Raw genomic sequence first — 21,128 nt, 5'->3', positions numbered from 1 at the left:
TCATGCAAAAGCAGATTAATAAAACAACCAATTATAACATCCACCACAATCCCATCATATACAGTGAAAGACAGAAAAAAACAAGTAGGTCTTAAAGCCGACTTTTAAAAACCTTGGTAGAGGATGAAGACCTGATGTGCAGAGGCAAGTCACTCCAAACCCTAGAAGCAACAACTGAAAAAGCTTGGTCTCCCCTTGACTTCAGCCGAGATCTTGGCACTACAAGGAGCATTCGTCCAGATGACCTCAGTGCTCTTGGTGGCACATAGGGGTGAAGGAGGTCACAGATATATTTTGGAGCGAGACCATGCATGGCTTTAAAAACAAACAACAAGATTTTAAAATCAATGCAGCACTTCACCGGTAGCCAGTGGAGAGAGGCTAAAATGGTGGAGATGTGATCTCTTTTTCTCGACCCAATCAAAAATCTACCTGCCGCATTCTGAACCAGCTGAAGGCGCGACAGAGCAGATTTTGGCAGACCCACATATAAGGAATTACAATAATCTAGTCGAGATGTAATAAAGGCATGAATGACTGTTTCTAAGTCCTTCTTTGATAGAAAGGATTTTAGTTTAGAAATTTGCCTCAGTTGGTAAAAACTGGACTTTACTACCATGGAGATTTATTTTTCAAAACTTAGTGATGACTCAAAGATGATACCTAGGTTTCTGACATCATTTTGAATCATTGCTGCCAAAGGTCCTAAGTGCATGCCGATTTCAACTGCAGATGTGGTAGGACCAAAAATAATGGTATACATATTCAAACTTAAACGTAAAATATCCCTAATATCCTCACAAATTATGTTTCACTATCTGAATGACATCTCCAGGCTTCCCAGGGAGTCAAAGGGAGAAAAACGAAACAGGTCAGGAGATATTTTTCATCCATATTCTTTTCATGCATATTCCCAGCATTCTCTTACAGTCCTTTAGTGCAGTGGGTTACTTTTTGGTGAGACGTAAAAATGAACACATGCTAAATGAATGGGAAGAAGACAAGATTAATGTATGGATCAATCGAACTATGACAAGGTTATTCAACTATTATAAGCTTATAGTACACTTATCCGGAATACCACACATTGTAATTCCAGGTTTGGTTCTTGGCATGTCTGTATTCAGAATGATGAGGATGTTTGACTTGTGATGATTGCTTGTTTTCCCCTGGAGAATGTGGTTTACACCCACAGTTCAATGACGTTTTGTCAGGTTGATTGGGTTTTTGGAATTTTTTGGTATGCAACCATGTGTCCATGTTTGAACATGCTCAGCATTGAACTACTGTTTCATCCTGTCATTGTCTGTGTGAAATTTACGTGTTCTCTTGAGTGTCTGCTTGGGATTTTCACTACATAATTCTGTTTTCCTTGCACATCCCCAAAGACGTGCCTGTGGAGTTAACAGGTCATTCCAAATTGACCCAGTGTGGGTATGTGAATGAACTGACACTGCATCCGGGATGGTTTCTGGCATCTTCATGACCCAAGACTGAGTCTGATAATGTTCAGATTTTTTTAAATGTATGTTGTGCTATAGATCAGCAGTGTCAAACTCAGTTCCAGGGGGGGAAGAGTAGCAGCAGGTTTTCAATCCAGCCACTTTCCTCATTATTAACCAACTACTAATGCTAATGGCACATACTGAGATGTTAAGCAAGCCAAACAGATAAACAAATACCATTTGCACCTGTGACTTTCATACAATACTTTCCTTAGCAAAATATTTGAAAGGAAAAAAAAAATAAAACTCTGAGAAATAGTAACCTGCTGTGGTCCACAAATAATCTGGACTGGATGGTAATCACAGAAAAAAAAATCAGTTCTGGAAAAGTCTACTGTGGCAGAATGAAAACTCTAACAACCCATTCAATTAAGAAAGCCTAGAGTGAAAATGATGGCCCTTCTGAACTGTTTGAGACCCCAGAGTTAGCTGTTCACCTCTTGGAATTGCTTAGTGTTTCCTTATTGCTTGAGTGCCAGTTAAAGAATTTTAAAAAAAATTAAGGAATTTTATTTATGTCAAAAGAGTATGTTACATTAACAGCAGTAACTGGTTACAAGATAAAGTGGCTGGAATTAAAACCTGAAGACACTGTAGCCCTCCAGGACCTGAGTTTGACACCTCTGCGATAGATAGATAGATAGATAGATAGATAGATAGATAGATAGATAGATAGATAGATAGATAGATAGATAGATAGATAGATAGATAGATAGATAGATAGATAGATAGATAGATAGATAGATGGGTGGAAAAGAACAAAGCTTCCCAGGAGGAGTGGAGGTGGACGGAGAAGACAAGAAGAGTGTGTTTTGTGTTGTGCTTGTGACTGTGTTGTATACCTGGGAAGCGGTATGTGTCGGGTTTGGGCAGTAGTTCGCCCCCTGGTGGTCCACAATAGATAGATAGATAGATAGATAGATAGATAGATAGATAGATAGATAGATAGATAGATAGATAGATAGATAGATAGATAGATAGATAGATAGATTGTAAATGCAGAAAAAATAAAGATAAAACGATATCTTGATTATTAGCCAGACAGCTAAATGATGGAAAATAGAACAAAAACATTAGTGGGTTCAAATGTCTTCTAGTGCAGATAGATCCTTTCTCTATTCTTCTGGTCCTGTCACTTTTGGTCCACAACTTATAAATCCCCTCAATAATAAGACATCCTGATTATTCAAGGACTAGCTTCGGAGCAAAAGCCAATACTGTCATCAGACACCGTACACATAATCTTTCAGACTTGAACTCCATTTTTTAAATGGGATATCAGTTTCTATAACCACTCATTTCAATACAGGGTCTTGAGTGAGGTCAATGGGGTGCCAATCCATCCACATGTCCATGCTGGTCAATTTAAAGTTGACTAATCTGCCTGTCACTGAGATGTGGGGGGAATCATAGTATCATCACTTCCATTTGTCAAACTGGGAAGTGATGTACAAATCACATGGGGGTGACATTGAGAGACTCAGCCACTGTATCACAGGCAATATTAACTTTTGTGTTGACACTGTGGTCCTTACAAAGGAAGTATGTGGCTTTCCAAACAGTAAGCCCTGGTTTACTAAGAAGCTAAAATGTCTCCTAAAAGTGAAAAAGAGGGCATTCATATCTGGGGACAAAAAGACTCTGAAGGATGCCCAACAAGTGCTTAAAAAGAGCTGAGTGAATGAAAGGAAGCTTACAAAGCCAAATAGACAAACAATATCACTCAGAATAACTGGAAGATGTCTGGAATGGACTGGATATAATTACTGGAATCTAGGGCTGGGGTGCTAGAAGGGAATGTGGACAAAGTTAACACCCTCAACCAATTTACTAATAGATTTATCTTCCCACTGCTACTTTCTTTCAATGACCAAACACCCACATTATCCCTACCACATCAACAGCTCTTACCAGTTCAACTGAAATGGCCCATGATGGGTCCACCTCTGTCCAGAAGTATGGGCTGTTCATAACAGATGAACAAGTGAGGAAACAACTGATAGGAAAGCAATGGTACCAGATGAAGTCAGTGATCAAGTTCTTAAGGCCTGTGTTGACCAATTTTGTGGTGTTCTCTGTCACCTGTTCAATTTGTCAAAAAGTGCCACTGCTGTGGAAAACATCCTGCATTGTTCCTGGTCCAAAGATAGCCTAATGACTACAGATCAATGGTGCTTATCCCCTCAGTGTAAGGCAATGGAAGCTAAGAAGCTGAAGATGAAATATACAGTATTACTAAATTCTTCAATACTCAAAATTCTTGATGGCACACATAAAACAATTATAACAATGCTAATTTATATAAAACTATAAAAATAAAAAAATCTGTGATGGGTTGGCAGCTTGTCCAGGGGTTGTTCCTGCTCTGCATCCTGTGCTTGCTGGGACTGGCTTCAGCTTCCCTGCGACCATGCCCTGGATTTCCTGGTTAATAAATGGATGGGTGTATGAAAGGATGGATGCTATAAGAAACATTAAGACAATACAAAAAGAGGATACATTAGTTAGGTAAACAGAAAAACAATGTTATTAGTGTAATTACTTTTTAAAAATATTTACTAAGAGTAGAAACTGTCTTTGAATCATCTGATTCATTCTCTAATGTGATGGTCCCATCTATACAAGTAATGAGGTAAGATCATAATGAGATGTTTGGTATTACATGAAAGTCTTTATGGGAAGACACATCTACTTCAATAATTTGATTTACTATAGAGACAGAGATATGAATGATGTTGTGATTATCGGCTGATGGGTGACCATAACAAACTTCAATGCACCCAATAAGTATACTCAGAGCCAGTCAATGCATTAGGTGAAAGAGGCGATTGCCTAAGGTGCCCTCACCCATGGGATGGCAGTTATGAAAGTTAATGGGTATGGATTTTGGACACCAAGGGGCAGACCCCCAAAACCCCCCCATACATGGTCCTCAAAGCCTTATAATACTGAATGCTCACAATGGATACCAAGGTCTACTGTTTATGCATTGGACTCAAAAGAAAACTCCCTGTCAGCACTATGGACAGCGAGGGGTGCCATTTTAGTAACTCAAATGGGTGCACACTTCAGACACCGAGGGGGAGCCCCCTTCCCATGGGCTCCATATGGGCTTTGACTGGCACTAAGTATACTTTTACAAATAGAATGGTAAAAGTTAACCAAGATACTGGGACTCAAATCAAATTTGCAGAACCAATGTACAGTCATTGCCATGCCTTCTTTAGAATGTGACCAATGCTGCATTCCTGCAAAAGATTATGAGGGTAGGGATCTCTGAAGAGCCGCTACTGGCAATGGTCATGGGAGAATTATACACCTCATGTTTCCTGACGTCAATCACAATTTTGTTTTTTGTTAACAATCAGATTGCTTTCTTGGTGTATTGGTTATCTGTTCAATCTCCACCCTAAATATAGACTCCTGACTGTTGCTGATGAGATCAAGTCAGGTGTTGGCCTCCTCGCCCCAGTTCTGATTTAAGTTTTTAAGAATCAGTGTGTAGATAGGCTGTTGTGGGTGGGTGTAGTTTTGAGACCCATATTCCTTCAAAAGGAATATCACCATTCCTCTGGAAGACACCAGGCCTATTCTTTTAGGAAGTTGGACAGTAGTAGCAAGAAGAAGAAGACAACTTAGAGGCAGCAAGGGTAAGTGGAAACCATATTAGATTTGGTCCTACTTACCAGGAGATCAAACGTTTATTTAAATGCTGCAGTTAAATATCTGCAAGTAAAGTAATTTATGTAAAGCAACAGGCACATGTTACAAGAATAAACTATGGAAGACAGCTGGCATAAATAACTCAAGCCATCAACAGATCATCCAAAAACTACACGGAGTAACGTCAAAAGGAAAAGTGGCTTTTTTTTCCCAGCTGATGTCAGCACTTTGAAGGAATTGCTTGGCTGCCTACTAAGGAAATGTTGACTCACCTTGGCTCAGGCATGCAGTGAATGGCTGGAGTCAGCTGACTGTGATCACCTTGCGCATACCGGGATTCCAATTGTGTATACTAAACAGAGCGATGCTGCTTGTTTCTGGTTGGGTGTTAATAGAAACCCACCTTTAGGCAACAGTAACTGTATACACTTAATACACTTACTGCTAACCTGAGCTTTAACACCCAACCAGAGCAGGATGGGACCTGCTAAGAAGAACTCATAAAACTGGCAGATCCTTGTGAGGTGAAATGAACGTACACTAATTGTGTAACAGGCACACTACATTCTCACCACTCCTTTCTGGAGGTGATATAATGCAGGGCGGCTCCTGCACTCTCTCATCTTTTCTTGGTGCCTTCCTCTTCCTGTGGTTGTGGGAGCCAAACCTGCTTTTTAACTACAGTCAAATGCCAGTCTCATCCATTAGGAATCCATGTAATTGCTGTTTACACTCCTAAAATACAGTGGCATTCTCTTAAAGGCAATCACTGCTATGTTAAAAAAATAAAGACTTGTGCCATATTTACTTTATCAGCCAATTTTGTTAATTCGATAAGTTAACCAGTAAAAGGCTCTTATTCAATTTCAGAAAAGCAACTGATTTATCTGTTTGGTGTATGGCAGGAATTGCTTAGGTTAGACGACTTTCATCCTGCTTAAGTCATTTCAGAGTTGCCAAAGACTGGAGCCTATCTTGGCAGGACAGGTTTTTTTGTAATTTTCCTAGAACCACACCATTTTTTTTTTTTGTTTAAGTTTTGTCCCACAGCCCTAATGTGAAAGCAGCGATATTAGTGAGAAGCAATGCATCTAGCAATCAGGCTGGTTAGTTTACTGCACGCAACTCCCCATGCTTCAGAATCAAATCATTTTTTTAAATGATAAAATATACCATTCACCAGCATTCTTAGTGCAAAACAGTATTGTGGAGTGCTGAAGACTATCCAGAACACATAGAAAAGGGTCACCAGTTTATCACAGTGCCTACTCACAGACAAGCTCACAGAGTTACCCATTAACCTAAAGGCTCTGTCGCATTACACGACTTTTCCAACAATTTACAGTTTCGGATTTTATTTAATTAATCTTAGAAAGTTACAGGAATTCATGTAGTCTGACATCCCTAGTGACTGAGTTATAACAGTCTACAAGTCAATCCAACCTATTTAGTTTTGTCTTAAGACATAGTGGGTGGGTTTATGTGCATGTGACAGCTAAGAACCAATGAGCACTCACCTGAAAAATAAATGCATATTATGAGGAAAAAAGGAATGCAGGTGTTTTGGACAGAAAGAAAAAAATGAATAGGGCTGAGATTGAGGATGAACTCATTCATAAGCACCCACTCTGGCAGGTAGCACGTTATTGGCTGTCAGAAAAGGGCACAAGCTTGTGATACTTTGGAAATGTGAAAATGTGTTGGAAAGTCTCAGAAAATCTCAGATCTGTGAAATTTGTCATGGACAATATTATGAAATTTAGTCTTGTAATCTGACATCCTCAGACAATGAGATGAGCAACTGTAGCTGCCAAGTCTGATATTCCCTTCAACTATTTATTTATTTATAAAGCACCCATCTTAGACAGCACTCCTAGAGCATTGTACAAAGCAATAACATATTGCACGAACACAGTATCAAAAATAAAGACAACTCCACTAAATGTTAACAATAAACATGAAAATTGACATATGACTCAACTTAAATCACTCTATTAGATTAAATGCTTGCCTAAATAGATGAGTTTTTAACTACTTTTTAAATACTCTAATAGAAACATCCGCTTGCAACAGACTGAAAAGCTTGATAACTGTGTGTCTTTAGTCTTACACATGGAACAACTAAAAGACCTTGGGAAGATGACCTTAGAGCTTGATTGGAAGAATGGTGATGCACAAAATCAACAATATACTTCAGAGCTAAACTGTGCAGCACTCACTCTAAGGGTGAATGCTTGAATTTTAAAATTAATTTTTTATTCCACTGAAAACCAGAAGTCATATCTAGAAGTAGAAGTTGTGTCATGCACATCTTTAGTTAAGCTGGGGGAAAACCAGAGTACCAGGAGCAACAGAAACACCGATACAGGCATTCAGCTCAATCAATTTACAGATAAGACAGATTTTCACATTTAGTATTTGGAGTTAACCCTCATAGTACCACCCACTAAGCTTCACTTGTCACTTTTAAACTTTTCTTTAAAAGTCATGGCTGAACGTGCTTCATCTCTAACTTCAATACAATGAATTAATACAAAGCCCATTTGGCCTATCCTGTCTGTTCTGCAATCATGTAACATCTATCTATCTATCTATCTATCTATCTATCTATCTATCTATCTATCTATCTATCTATCTATCTATCTATCTATCTATCTATCTATCTATCTATCTATCTATCTATCTATCTATCTATCTATTTGACCAAGATACAGTAGATTAACCAATAGTCTCTGAACTCAGAACACCCCAAAATAGACAGCTTAACCCCTTTTCCCTTATAAAATGGACAAGAAACTGAACAGAAATGTATCCATTCATCAAGCTGGAGATCAGAACATATTCAGGAAGAGCTGGACCCAGGGCAAATAACAATCATGAAGTCTAGGTCAGTTCACTGCAGGGCACACTCACCGATACTAGGCCAATATACAGTTACCACTTAAGCTAGCCTGCATTGATTTGAATATGTAAGAGGAAAATTGATTACAGTGAAGAAAACTCACATTGAAACAAGGAGTGCAAGCAAATTCCACACAAACAGTGGCCAAGCAATGATTTCATCCCAGTATTATGGAGCTTTGGGACATGAGAGCTACCCACTGTGTCACTCAGTGTGAAACTGGCAAAGTGAAAACCTTACCAGTCAGGCCCTGAACAAATGCGATATCAAACCAGTTTGAAACCAGCATATCCAGCTCACAGTGTTGGGTCTGAATAACACAAATAACTTAATTCTACATAGTGCCTTTTTATAATGACCTGATCTCAAGGCACATTGTAAGTGTACTACTAGTTTATAAATGTGTACATGTATGTGTGTGTATTAAATTCAGTTGAGACGTAGTCAGAACACAGTAAATAATTAAAATTATAATTAATGAATTACATTTATATAGCACTTTTCCAGCTACTCAAAGTGCTTTACTTAAATAGTGGTGAGCCACTTCAGCCACCACCAAGGGTAGCCATTCCACCTGGATGTTAGCTATTAGGTGATGAAAGGGTGAGAGACATAGTTAGCCAATTACAAACTGGAGGTGATTAGGAGTCAGAATGAATAAGGCCATGGTGGGCAATTTAGCCAAGACATGGCAGTCTACCCTATTCTTTTCAAAAGATGCTCAAAAATCTTTTATGGCCACAGACAGTCAGACCTTAGCAAATCGAGAGTTTTTACTGCACAGTGTCCCTGTCACTTGCGCTGGGGCATTGGGATCCACACACAGGTCACAAAGCCCTCCTGATGGCCTACCAGCACTTTTTCCAGCAGCCACCCAAGCTTTCCAGGCTATACCTGCGTTGCTTCAGGTGGACTACCTGTTCTGAAGTGCAGGTGGTATGACTTCCTTAGTGTCATATACTGTATTAGGTCAAGGGTTTTGCATTGAAGTGAGTAGCTTGTAGGTTTAAAGCCCAACACATGATCTACAGTACTTGACCCAAAGATCTTATGCTCTTGTAAATGACTTCTTTTCTCATATTTGCCCAGAGTATATTTTTTACTCTTTGCTAAAGTACAGGTTGGACATCCACTCATACTCATTTTCATTTTTAAAGCAGTGTTTTTTAACACTTAACTTTAGCTTTGTTTACCTGTATAATTTCTTTTATACAATAGATTATTATTTTCTTTTTTTGCATATTATTGTGGATTTCTTTGTAAAGCCATTCACTATACAGGGCACTATATACAAGTAGGATTGATTGAGGTGACGTAAACTCTATAATTTCTTCTATATATTGGGACTGACTGTATTAGATTGTCTTCAACAAGGCCAAAGAATTCTACTACTTCAGCTGCCGTCTACACAACCAACCTGCCAGATTATTGCTGACGGGCATGTTTGTAAAGCTAGTCTTGGCAGCTCTATTTTGGCTGACCTTTGAGAAAAAAAAAGAAGAAAAAAAAAAGCAGCTGAACCTTGAGGAGATTCTTGTTCTACAGTCTTGTGATACCATATAGCAGTAATAGATTAAGATTAATAACCCAGAAAAAAACACTCCCTCAGCCTTCAGACATGTATTTGTACACTTTTGATGATTTGCTGGCACATGCTAACCTGTAAAACAATTTATCGTTTGGAAATAAGAGTCTTTAAAATATGCATCTAGATTATAGGTGGGCTAAACTACATGTTCTCATCAAAACTGTTTCTTTTGTTTCTCTATGAGGAACTGACAAAACTAAGGAAACACTTACATTTATGGTCTTAATAGGGTTATAGGCCAACACAGAGCACTATAATAACTTCAGTGCTCTCTGGCAAAGGTTCTGCAAGTGTCCATAACTGTTTTGGGGGGAAGAAACTTTAATCTTTCATGATGATTTTTCAGCATTTCGTTTCTTCACGAGGGTGGCTTAAAAACTTGTTGTAGGTATTGCACCACAGTCTTCCATAAGTGTTCAAATGGATCAAAGTTTTGGAACAGACATACCTGTGATGCCTGGTTTACATCATTGATTGACAACTTGTTGCCAATGGGTTGCCATCCTGGTAGATTGCATTATAACCAGAATCAAAATGTGTCACCATAAAGTGAACGTGATTCCTAAGAATTGCTTTATATGCATTGTCAATTAACTTATCCTCTATGGGAATCGGTACACATAAGCCATGAAAGAAAATGCACCGTACACCATACCAGACCTGCCAGAATAATGTGAAACAAAAATTTGGGTCACACATGCACTTGTCTGCTGGTTCAGTGGAAGTTGTTAATCACTTATTGGACCAGGGTTCAGTAGAAAACTGCTGGTGATTTCTGTATTTCAAAGTTCAGTTTTTAAGTATTAAAGAAGCGCAACTTGATTGTAGTAGTACCTTCTTCTTTTTCTTCTGCTTCTTCTTCTTCTTTTGGCTGCTCCCATTAGGGGTTGCCACAGTGGATCATCTTCTTCCATATCTTCCTGTCCTATGTATCTTGTTCTGTTACACCCATCACCTGCATGTCCTCTCTCACCACATCCATAAACCTCCTCTTAGGCCTTCCTCTTTTCCTCTTACCTGGCAGCTCTATTCTTAGCATCCTTCTCCAAATATACCCAGCATCTCTCCTCTGCACATGTCCAAACCAGCGCAATCTCGCCTCTCTGACTTTGTCTCCCATCCATCCAACTTGAGCTGACCCTCTAATGTACTCATTTTTGAACCTATCCATCCTCGTCACACCCAGTGCAAATCTTAGCACCTTTAACTCTGCTACCTCCAGCTCTGTCTCCTGCTTTATGGTCAATGCCACCATCTCCAACCCATATAGCATAGCTGGTCTCACTACCATCCTGTAAACCTTCCCTTTCACTCTTGCTGATACCAGTCTGTCACAAATTACTCCTGACACTCTTCTCCACCCATTCCACCCTGCCTGCACTCTCTTTTTCACCTCTCTTCCACAATCCCCATTACTCTGTACTGTTGATCCCAAGTATTTAAACTCATCCACCTTCGCTAACTCTACTCCCTGCATCCTCACCATTCCACTGACCTCCCTCTCATTTACACACATGTATTCTGTCTTGTTCCTACTGACCTTCATTCCACTCCTCTCTAGAGCATATCTCCACCTCTCCAGGGTCTCCTCAGCCTGCTCCCTACTATCGCTACAGATCACAATGTCATCAGCAAACATCATAGTCCACGGGGACTCCTGTCTAATCTCGTCTGTCAAACTGTCCATCACCATTGCGAATAAGAAAGGGCTCAGAGCCGATCCCTGATGTAATCCCACCTCCAACTTGAATGCGTATGTCACTTCTACCGCAGACCTCACCACTGTCACACTTATCATACATACATGCATATCCTATACAACTCTTACATACTTCTCTGCCACTCCCGACTTCCTCATACAATACCACAGCTCCTCTCGAGGCACCCTGTTATATGCTTTCTCCAAGTCCACAAAGATGCAATGCAACTCCTTCTGGCCTTCTCTAAACTTCTCCATCAACATCCTATAAGGCAGACATCGCATCTGTGGTGCTCTTTCTTGGCATGAAACCATACTGCTGCTCACTAATCATCACCTCCCTGCCACTCGCTTCCACTACTCTTTCCCATAACTTCATGCTGTGGCTCAAGAATTTTATCCCCCTGTAGTTACTACAGCTCTGCACATCCCCTTTATTCTTAAAAATCGGCACCAGTACAGCCAAATTGTTACGTGTTTTTCAGTACATTTTAAACCAAAGCACTTTATTCAACAATCTAATAGTGCCTTTCCCTTCGATTAACCATCCAGTGTCACATTAGCTGTTATTTCTTGTGACAAATCAGTAGGAATTGGAATCTTTATCACTGACTCTCCTGAGAAATATCCCCAAATGCTGTCTTAAGCCATCGAGACCTCTTCTTTGAGCAATGACAGCAAATATACTCTGTCTGCCCAGATATTTTTATTGCTTTTATTGCTGTGCAGAGGAGTTCCCATCATCTTGTCAGGGACCTGTACATTTACCCAAAGAAGTACGAATTAACAGAACTGGAATCAAATATATAAAACCAAGGGGCTCCGCCCCCTGCTCGCTTCGCTCGCACACTCCTGGGTTTGGTTTACTGGATATACAATTTAAAGAGATTGTTATTTTCATGGGAATTGTTACATATGCATTATTTTCACTTTTACTTTAAAACTTTTGTAAAAACAATACTGTACTTTCCCTTTATTTCCAGCCCCGGACATGGTTAGATCTCTTTCTCGCAGGACGTATAACGTTGCTTGAGTTGTGAAAGGGGGAGCGGCTGAACGCATGCTAAGGAAAAGCAGTCAGGTCATTTCTTGGCTTGCTGCTGCTGGCGAGCTGCATGTTCGGCTTGTCGCTTGTCGTTGTTTTAAGAGCTGGGAGCACATGAAGCGTGTCTGCCAAAATCATTCCAACAACTGCTAGGTCAGATGTCCGTGAACTTGTTTTAAATGTTGTCTCACTGCCTTGTCTCGCGTGACGTTAAACTGTTTTTCGCAGGACGTCAAACTGTTTTCCAAGAACATCATGTCTCGTCTCCCTAGTTTCCCTTCCAAGATTTTTTTTTATAATAGAGAGAAATACAAGACCTTTGGGTTATCATCAAATTTCCAAGTGGCTTGGACACAAGCAATTCTTTAATTTGACACATTTAAGTTATAAAGAAACCAAACTGTAGCAGCATTAGTTACTGTAGCGAGACATAATTGAGCCTCATACTTAAAGAATGAACAGAAAATTGTCAATTGATCTATTTTTTAGAAGTAGAGTGGAGTTCTCCACAGCTTGGGTCAGGAAGTATCTGTCTCTATGCACATTGTTTTTTTCTAACATTGATATTGTTAGAAATGTGTCATTAATCAATTTAAAGTGCCTTTTTTTATAATGGGTGTGATGCAAGGATGTAATTATTAAAAAGGATAGTATGAACGGCTGGATTGAATTTCAGAGGAAATAAAGTAGTTAAAAATGCGATGAATCAATACAGTTTATTTACTTTTTCTTATTTCCTAGACTAAAATATACAATGCAACATCATAGTACTGTACAGAATGCCAATTCTCTGCTCTACAGCTTGATTAACCCTTTTGGTATTTCTGAAGTTCTTTCAGTACTTGATGGTCCAAAAAACATGTTATTCATATTACCAATAGACTGCAACCTATAAAAACAGTTTGAAATAGTGTAATGAGATAGAATTCTTTCTCGATAAGGCAGACTTGCAATATGAAGATGACCAGGAGAAGAAATGTCAAAACTACAAGCTGAGAAAATTGTTACCAAAGGTCAATGCTATCTTTTGTCAAAATAAAAACCAAAAAAGTTGAAGAGGTCTTGAAAACTAGTAATAATTTCACTAACATGAGAGATTTCTTTAGAATTTCTACAGACTCAGATGATCAGGAAGTGCTTGGTACTGACTTTTCATGTTGTCACGATGATCAGCACTGCAGACCTCTGCATGATTGCATTGCAATGTCACAGGCAACTGCTGCTCAAAATGGTGGGACACATTACAACCAAGATATCAGAGAGGAAAGATGCACACATTTAGTAACTATCTGAAAACATAACCCTAGCTAAAAGACAATGTCAGAATTTGCTCCTGCAACCAAAAAATCCTGTATTTGCATATAAAGTAACCCAGAATATGTTTAGGAAAGTGAACAAAACGTTAATAATGAACACTGGTCATAATGCAAAGCACATTAAACTTCATTACTCCTTGCACCTCTGATAGAGATTTGGATTTAATGAATGCCGTAATGGCAAACGAGCAGTGATGCCCTACCCAGTTGTCCATGGCCACTGAAAACCGCATTTGGCGAACAAGAGTGCCCCACCACTATACTGTACACTTCTACTTTATTCACTCACCCCCCCACAACACTCCAGAAATTGTCAAAACTTCATACTTAATTATTTTTCTTTTTTTTTTCTTTTGACGTCTTCACATTGCCATTGTGTGATGACATGATGACAGCCATGATATAAAACATGGCTGCCTGCATTTAATTGTGTCCAAACTTTGAGCAATTTAAAGGAAGACCCTGTGAAACACTAAAAGTGAGCAAGCAAGCTAACAATGAAAAATATTATGACTTTTTAGCTTTGGTTTTGCCTACAAACTCTGTTAAATATTCTTACGACTTTAGTATGCAGACGATTGCTAACCCTGACTGCTCTTTTATTTTGCTCTACTTGAACAATACTGGTCAGCATTATGTTGTAAAACACTTTGTAAAAGTGCTTTTTATGTGATTCACTTTATACCAGGAAATCTGATTTTTTGATTGGCTAATTGAAGACAACATTCTTCATTTATCCAACAACAGAATGATGCTGTATTATTTACTACAGGTCAGTGGGGTTGGACAGGCTAACCACTCTCCATCTTGACACAACCATGTGGCATAGTCATGCTTCAGCCACCTCAGCTGAAATGTTATCCCCTGCCACACTGGGAATATTTTATTCTTGACTGCAGGAAAGCTGCCTTTTAGACTGGGAAAAACATTGTCACTGAAGCTCAGAATCAGAAGAGAATCGTTGTAACAATACATGATCAAGGTGACAGGAGAAGAAGACAAGACTAAGGAAGGATGTGAATAGAAGACAATAGGAATCATTTTTAAAACACGATCTTTCTTGACTTCATTTCTTCTCTTCTTTAATAAACCCAAGACGTACAGTACATAATGCAGTCACAGTTTACAATAATTTTACACCGCTTCCAATTTCACAAACCTGCATAGTATTTAAATAAATTGCTTTATCCATTTCCTAACCAGTTGGGTTAGACGGGTTCACTTCATGGTGGAGCTAGTACCTAACCGAACAATATAGGGAACAAGGCTGACTCATACACACCCCCATTGGTCTTATGGTGCTGATGTAGAGTCACTGATCAATGCCTTCGTGTATGTTACAGGAAAGCACATAAAAATCCACACAGACACAAGGTGAAACAGCTCTAATCACTGCACTACCATGCTGCCCTTAGATCAAGTGACTGCGCTGTTCTATGCTTTGATGCACTTGAGATGCAGAGTGACCATTAGATCAGATTAAAGCTGCATAGCCTGGATTACCAGTGCCAAATAAACAGCAAACATGCTGAAACATACAAATCTATATAATGGATAGGAAAAAACATTTTAGTGATATATTGCTTTATAATAAAATATACAGAGAAAGGTTTAATAAAATGTTTGGGTCACCTTGACTCTTTCCCCTACACTGCTCCCATTTTGTCACCCATATCTTCATCAGATGTCTCTGACCCTCTGATTTATTTCTAATCCCTTGATCCTTATACTGTTCATTTTTCATTTCTACCAGTGCTTGAAGTGGGCCAGTACTCACCAGTATGCAGTACTAGCGCCTCTTTCAATTTCAACATAGAGTACTGGCACCTTTCCTTAGTGTACTGGTGAGTACCACCACCTTTTCAACTTCATAGAGACCCCTAAATAATCTTTGATCACCTCACACTCATGATGATTGAAGTTGAAGAAGTCTTCAACCAACTGTCAGTGTATCCCAACATTCGGATTTTTACCGTACTGATATCTTTTCTTATTGTACCATTGTACCGGTGCACTTCACTCTAAATGGCTCCGTGCAGTGATATATACAGACCTTTTGGTACGCAATGGCTTAAAAGGGAAGAGTGTACCCTTTATGGGAGAAGAATTTTAAAAATAAAGTTACTTTTATAGTTATGTGTCTTTTAATTTCACTGGAAATTAGAACATAATTTCAGGGTCATTGCAGTATAGACAAACTTGACAAGACGTGCATCCATGAATGCAGTTACCATTAAAACTATACTGTTTTGTTTTGCGTTAGTAAAAACAGTAGCATGCAGAGTGTCTGCCAAGAATCTTTGCAGTGCAATCACTCTATTGGAAAGCTATCAGGGATATTGGAGCAGTTGCAAAGAAAGCCTCAAGATGGTTGTGGATCAAGAGAGGGGATCTGTGGACAAGAGGTGCTGGTTGGTCACAAGTGGGCGCCTGATCCACCCCAGGTTGGTCACCTGGGAGAGAGTGCATATTTATTGACCTGGAACACCTTATAACCACAGGTATAATAACTGATGATATGACCAGTTAGTTTGTGCAATGTGTGAAACAACTATACCATATATACAACATGTTTTGTGTCTTACAGCCAATTCTTCCTTTAATATTCCATTTTTTGATAGATTTCAATGACTTCATCTTTGCTAATGGTGATATCTTTTTCGGAGAACTGTCATTGTTCACATAGATTTCAGTGCCTGGACTTAACCAGATTGAGCTTGGAAAACTTCATTCATCTATTAGTGTTGATGCAGGCAAATGTGGCATATATTTTCAGCAACTGAAACAGTGTCAGAAACACTCTAAATATGCTGCGCATTGCTTTGGCAGATGTATGCAGAATGAAATATCGAGTTCTGTTAGTAAACCTGAGCCAAATGAGCTCAAATGGTACTGTCCAATCTGAAACCAAAACCTGAGGTTGGTCTGTCTGTTTTCCTCACATGCAGACACGGATCTACAGTTATTCTGTGCACTGTGTAAAACAGTTGTTTTATAAATTTCTAAAACATTTTTAAAGTGCAGTTGGCCTTTATGAAGGGGGCATGCTGACCTTCCACATTCACAGGAGGCGCCTGACAAAGTACAGGCAATGTTGAGACGTTTGCAAATATTTGAGTAATAAAAAGTTTGATTCCATTTTATCCTGGTGAGAAGAATCAATTAAATTTCAAATTTCTCAGTAATGAGGCTGTAAAGTTTTTGATGTGCACAATTATACAGATTAAAATGATGTTTTAAATGGTATAGGCTGAAAATCATCAAAACAAATGTAGCTAGGCAAGTGGTAGGTACTGTAGGAAATTTTAATAACTTACTAGCTACGTGATCTATTTAACAAGACTGAATCATACTTTTCTTTAGTAATCTGGAGGAGAAAATTTGGGTGAGAGAAAAAGCAGACCTTCTTTATTTGCATAATTCCTGTTCTCTGTGGACCATTTCTAATGCATTACTTTAGTGGCCAGCAGTCAAGAGCACATATTGACTTACTGAATAGGACTTAGAACTCACAGCCAAAGTGGATACAGCTACCTGACTGAGTGTACATTGTCTAGAAGCATCCAGTCTGTTCCACATCTTTTTAGGAAATACTGTCTGGAGGTTGAAGTGACGTGATTATCAGGTGGCCTAGCATTTGAAACGGCAGGAGATGAGGAGGAGAGCCTATGTGATGACCTGAAATACTGGAGTGGAGAATCAGGAGAGCCAGCACATGTGATGTGATTTGAGAGAAACTATACACCAGGGGTGGCCAACTCCAATCCTGGAGAGCCACAGTGACTATAGGTTTTCACTCTATTTTCTTAATTAGTGTCTAGTTTTTGCTACTTAATAACTATATTTAATTTATTTGCTATTTAAGACTCAGACCCTTTAAATCAGGGCTAATCAATGTCGGTTCTGGAGGGCTGCAGTGGCTTCAGGTTTTTGTTCCAACCCAATTGCTTCATGACAAATCATTCATTGGTGATGAAACACTTATTGCTCAAGTGACATTTTTATGGTTTATTTTAGTTGTCTCGCTTGTTAAGATTTTGAACCCTTAATTGCTTATTTTCATCTTAAATTGCTGTATTCATTGTTCCTTATTAGCAAGTGATAAAAGAACCAGCAGTTCTACATCTAGCTTTTCTCCATTTCTACCTGTGTGTATTCACCATTCACTGTTTGGTTTAATTAAATACTCAGAAGGAAACTGAAAAGAAAGTGAAGGACTGAAAATTACTCATCCATTTTAGGCTTCAAATCACTCGAATGATACATGTATCATTAGAAAGTAAAAACAAATCTATGATTTAAGAATGAACTGACATGGTAGAGTTAAAACACTAGCAAGCCATGAAATGAAATTAGATCTGTTCTTAGTGAGGATTGGCTTCAAATTAAACAACTGGTTTGGATCAAAAACCAACAGCCACTGTGACTCTCCAGGATCGGAGTTGGCCACCCTTGCAGTGAAGTAATGGAGGAGCCCTGCAAATTCAGATGGTGGAAGAAGGAATAATGAAAGTTAGCCAAAAGCCTGAAGATCTGAGATGGATTGTGCACCATAACCACCACAAGTGCATGGGGAGAGGTGTCAAGGCCAAATGAGCTGTGACTTGTCCTTTGTGTCTGGGTGCATTGTTCTTTTGGAAGTACTTTCTATGGCTTCTAATAGTGAGTTCAACCATTTCCCTGTTCCGTGTAAAACAATAAATATCTCCTTTTGTCTAAGGACTCATCCCAAAAGAAGTCTCTGTAACTCCTCAGTCTAGGTGCTCATTATAGTACCAATGTACCACTCCTTTATGGAAGTGACAGCCAAAACACATAAAGTAGCTTGAGAAAATAGTTAAAGAGTAATACAACTGGTTCAACAGGGTCAACAGTCTGACTATTTATTGCTATTTTTGTTACTGCCTGATTCCCTATGAATTATACTGCAAAAGAGCAAATACATTTTATACTCTCTGCTGCAGTTATTTATCTCAGTAAAATATTTTTCTCCTGCTTTTAACTTATTTATACTTCTGCTCTTGTTTTTGCATGTGCAGATCTTATCCTTCTATGATAGTTAGGAGGTCTTTGTTATGTCAAAAATAAAGTGGGCACATAAACATCTCAATTATTGTTTGGTATTTATCAATATAATCGAGCCAATGGGCTCAAGTCCCATTTATACACAGCCTTTGTGATTTCAATGTCTCCTGTCTGTAATCGGATATCTACAAATGTTGCCTAAATGTGACACATTATGTTTATGCTGTTCCGTATTGATTCCTGCTTCCTTGAAGATTGTAAATTAAGAAACCAATTAACATTTCTTTAATTATAAATTAATCCTTTTTGCCTAGAACCTCTGAATGATTTTGGTTTATTCTATAACCTTTCCCATTTGTATACCTTCACCCATATAATGCTGTTGCTGCGTCTCCAGTGATGCTAATTCACTTTGATATCCCTACTACAGTTGGCTCTTTTGATCAAACCACACGGTTGAAACCCCTGAAACCCCTGAAACTATTATGTACCAGCTACCACCTGATCTGCTCCTTCACTCATGTTTGTGCCGTCTGTCTCTGTTAATGACAAATATAATTGGTCAATTTCTAATCAATGCCAATTTGTTAATGATGGGAAAACTTGTGAAAATAAACCAATGTTCACCCAACTGCAAACATAGATTTGTCCTCTAATAAAACAGAACTGTTTCTTGCAGGATCTCATATTCAATTGAACTAGTTTCACTTTTTCTTACTGAACTAGAGATTTTGCTAACATATTCAATCAAATTGGCATTGATTTGCACCAGTCAAAGCAGACATCTTTAATCAAGAAAATTAAATTAATGTCTGACCATTTTAAATGACTCTTTTACTCCTTTGAATTAGAGCTCCTCAGTTTTAAATGTTATTTTAACACAAACTATTAAAATATTGTATGATGTTACACTTATAGCTTTTAGAGTTGAGTCTAAAATGATGTCTACATTACCCTTAGCTGTCTTCCAGTGCAACACAGAACCTGTAACTTAGAAAATCTAACTACAATTGTGCAGTCATCTCCAGAGACTCAGTCTGATCAGTTTGTGACTTAATAAGACAAAATCAAACACTTACGTCATAAAGGCGGCACTTGAGAGAGCTAAGAACCAATGAGAACTCATTTGTAAGTATCAACCAAAAAATCAGGCTGCAAAGGAAGAAGGGAAATTGGTGATTTGCATCTTGGAAACAGAAGAGAGTCTTGTCTATCTGATGCGTCAAATTTTTCATAACATGATGGAGTGAAAACAGGAAAAAAACAACTGAGTCTGAGCTCAACATACATGGGAAAACATTTACACAGCCATTGGAGCTGTCAGACAGAGTGTGTCAACTGGCTGTCAAAATGCGACAAACCGTGATTCTTTGCAAGCTTGAAACTGTTCTGAGAAGTCACGTAATCTGTCATTCATTATGATAACAAGTCATGTAATCTGATATCCTCAATGTGATGAGATCCAGCAAGGGTAGTTATTAAGTTTGACGTGCTCTCCAACTAGAATTCATGTAATATACTGCCAGCTTTAATTGCTGTGACTTTACTCTTAAGGTTGGGAGAAAGCGCTAATAGGCGATTTCACAAATGAAAAGAATTCAACTGAATGCAAGGATTACAACAGAAACACCTCCCTAAATTTTCCTTTTATTATATTTTATTATAATTCTACTGAAAATTACACGCATGTGCAATTGCAAAAAATACATTAGGTGGTAGTGTAAAGGTAAAGTTAATTCAGTGTCCATTACCTTCATCCCCTAACCTATCCCAGCAATGCACAAACCAATTTTTGACGGAGAGCCTTATGCACGCACCCACACTCACAAACACCAGGCCCATTCTCAGTCACCCATTAACTCAAAGTGAACATCTTTAGAGGGAAAACCAGAAAACCTGGAGAAAACCCAAGCAAACTCCACACCGATGCTGACCCGGCTGAAATTTGAGTCTAGTGTTCTGGAGCCGAGTAGTAGCAATGATAGCCACTGCACTGCACAGCATTACTCCGTTGATTGTACTGCCTTCCAATGCATTAAAAGGAAAACAGTTGTTTTGAACACCAATTGAAAGATCGAGGACTGCTTTTATGGTTTGACGTACCATAAATCAGAAGGTGACCACTACTGAAGAATACCAGTTTGTGCAAAGCAATTCTGATAAAAATGAATTCCTAAAGTCAGTAAAAACAATCAGATACCTGGCTAAAGCCAACTTCGTCATTATTTATTTACCTCATCATTCATTTGAAAGCTAGTTTTTTGAAAAAGCAATGAAAAAAAAAAATCAAGTGTCCTGGTTGACAGATAGCTCCATGATTGCTCATTTATAGTTGAAAGCATGCACAGCATTTGTTTTAAAACTCTTGAGGGTCCATTTAAGTGT

Source organism: Erpetoichthys calabaricus, chromosome 4 (assembly GCF_900747795.2).
Source record: "Erpetoichthys calabaricus chromosome 4, fErpCal1.3, whole genome shotgun sequence".
NCBI lineage: Eukaryota > Metazoa > Chordata > Cladistia > Polypteriformes > Polypteridae > Erpetoichthys > Erpetoichthys calabaricus.
The sequence above is the reverse complement of the archived record's forward strand: the minus strand, read 5'-3'. Positions refer to the sequence as shown.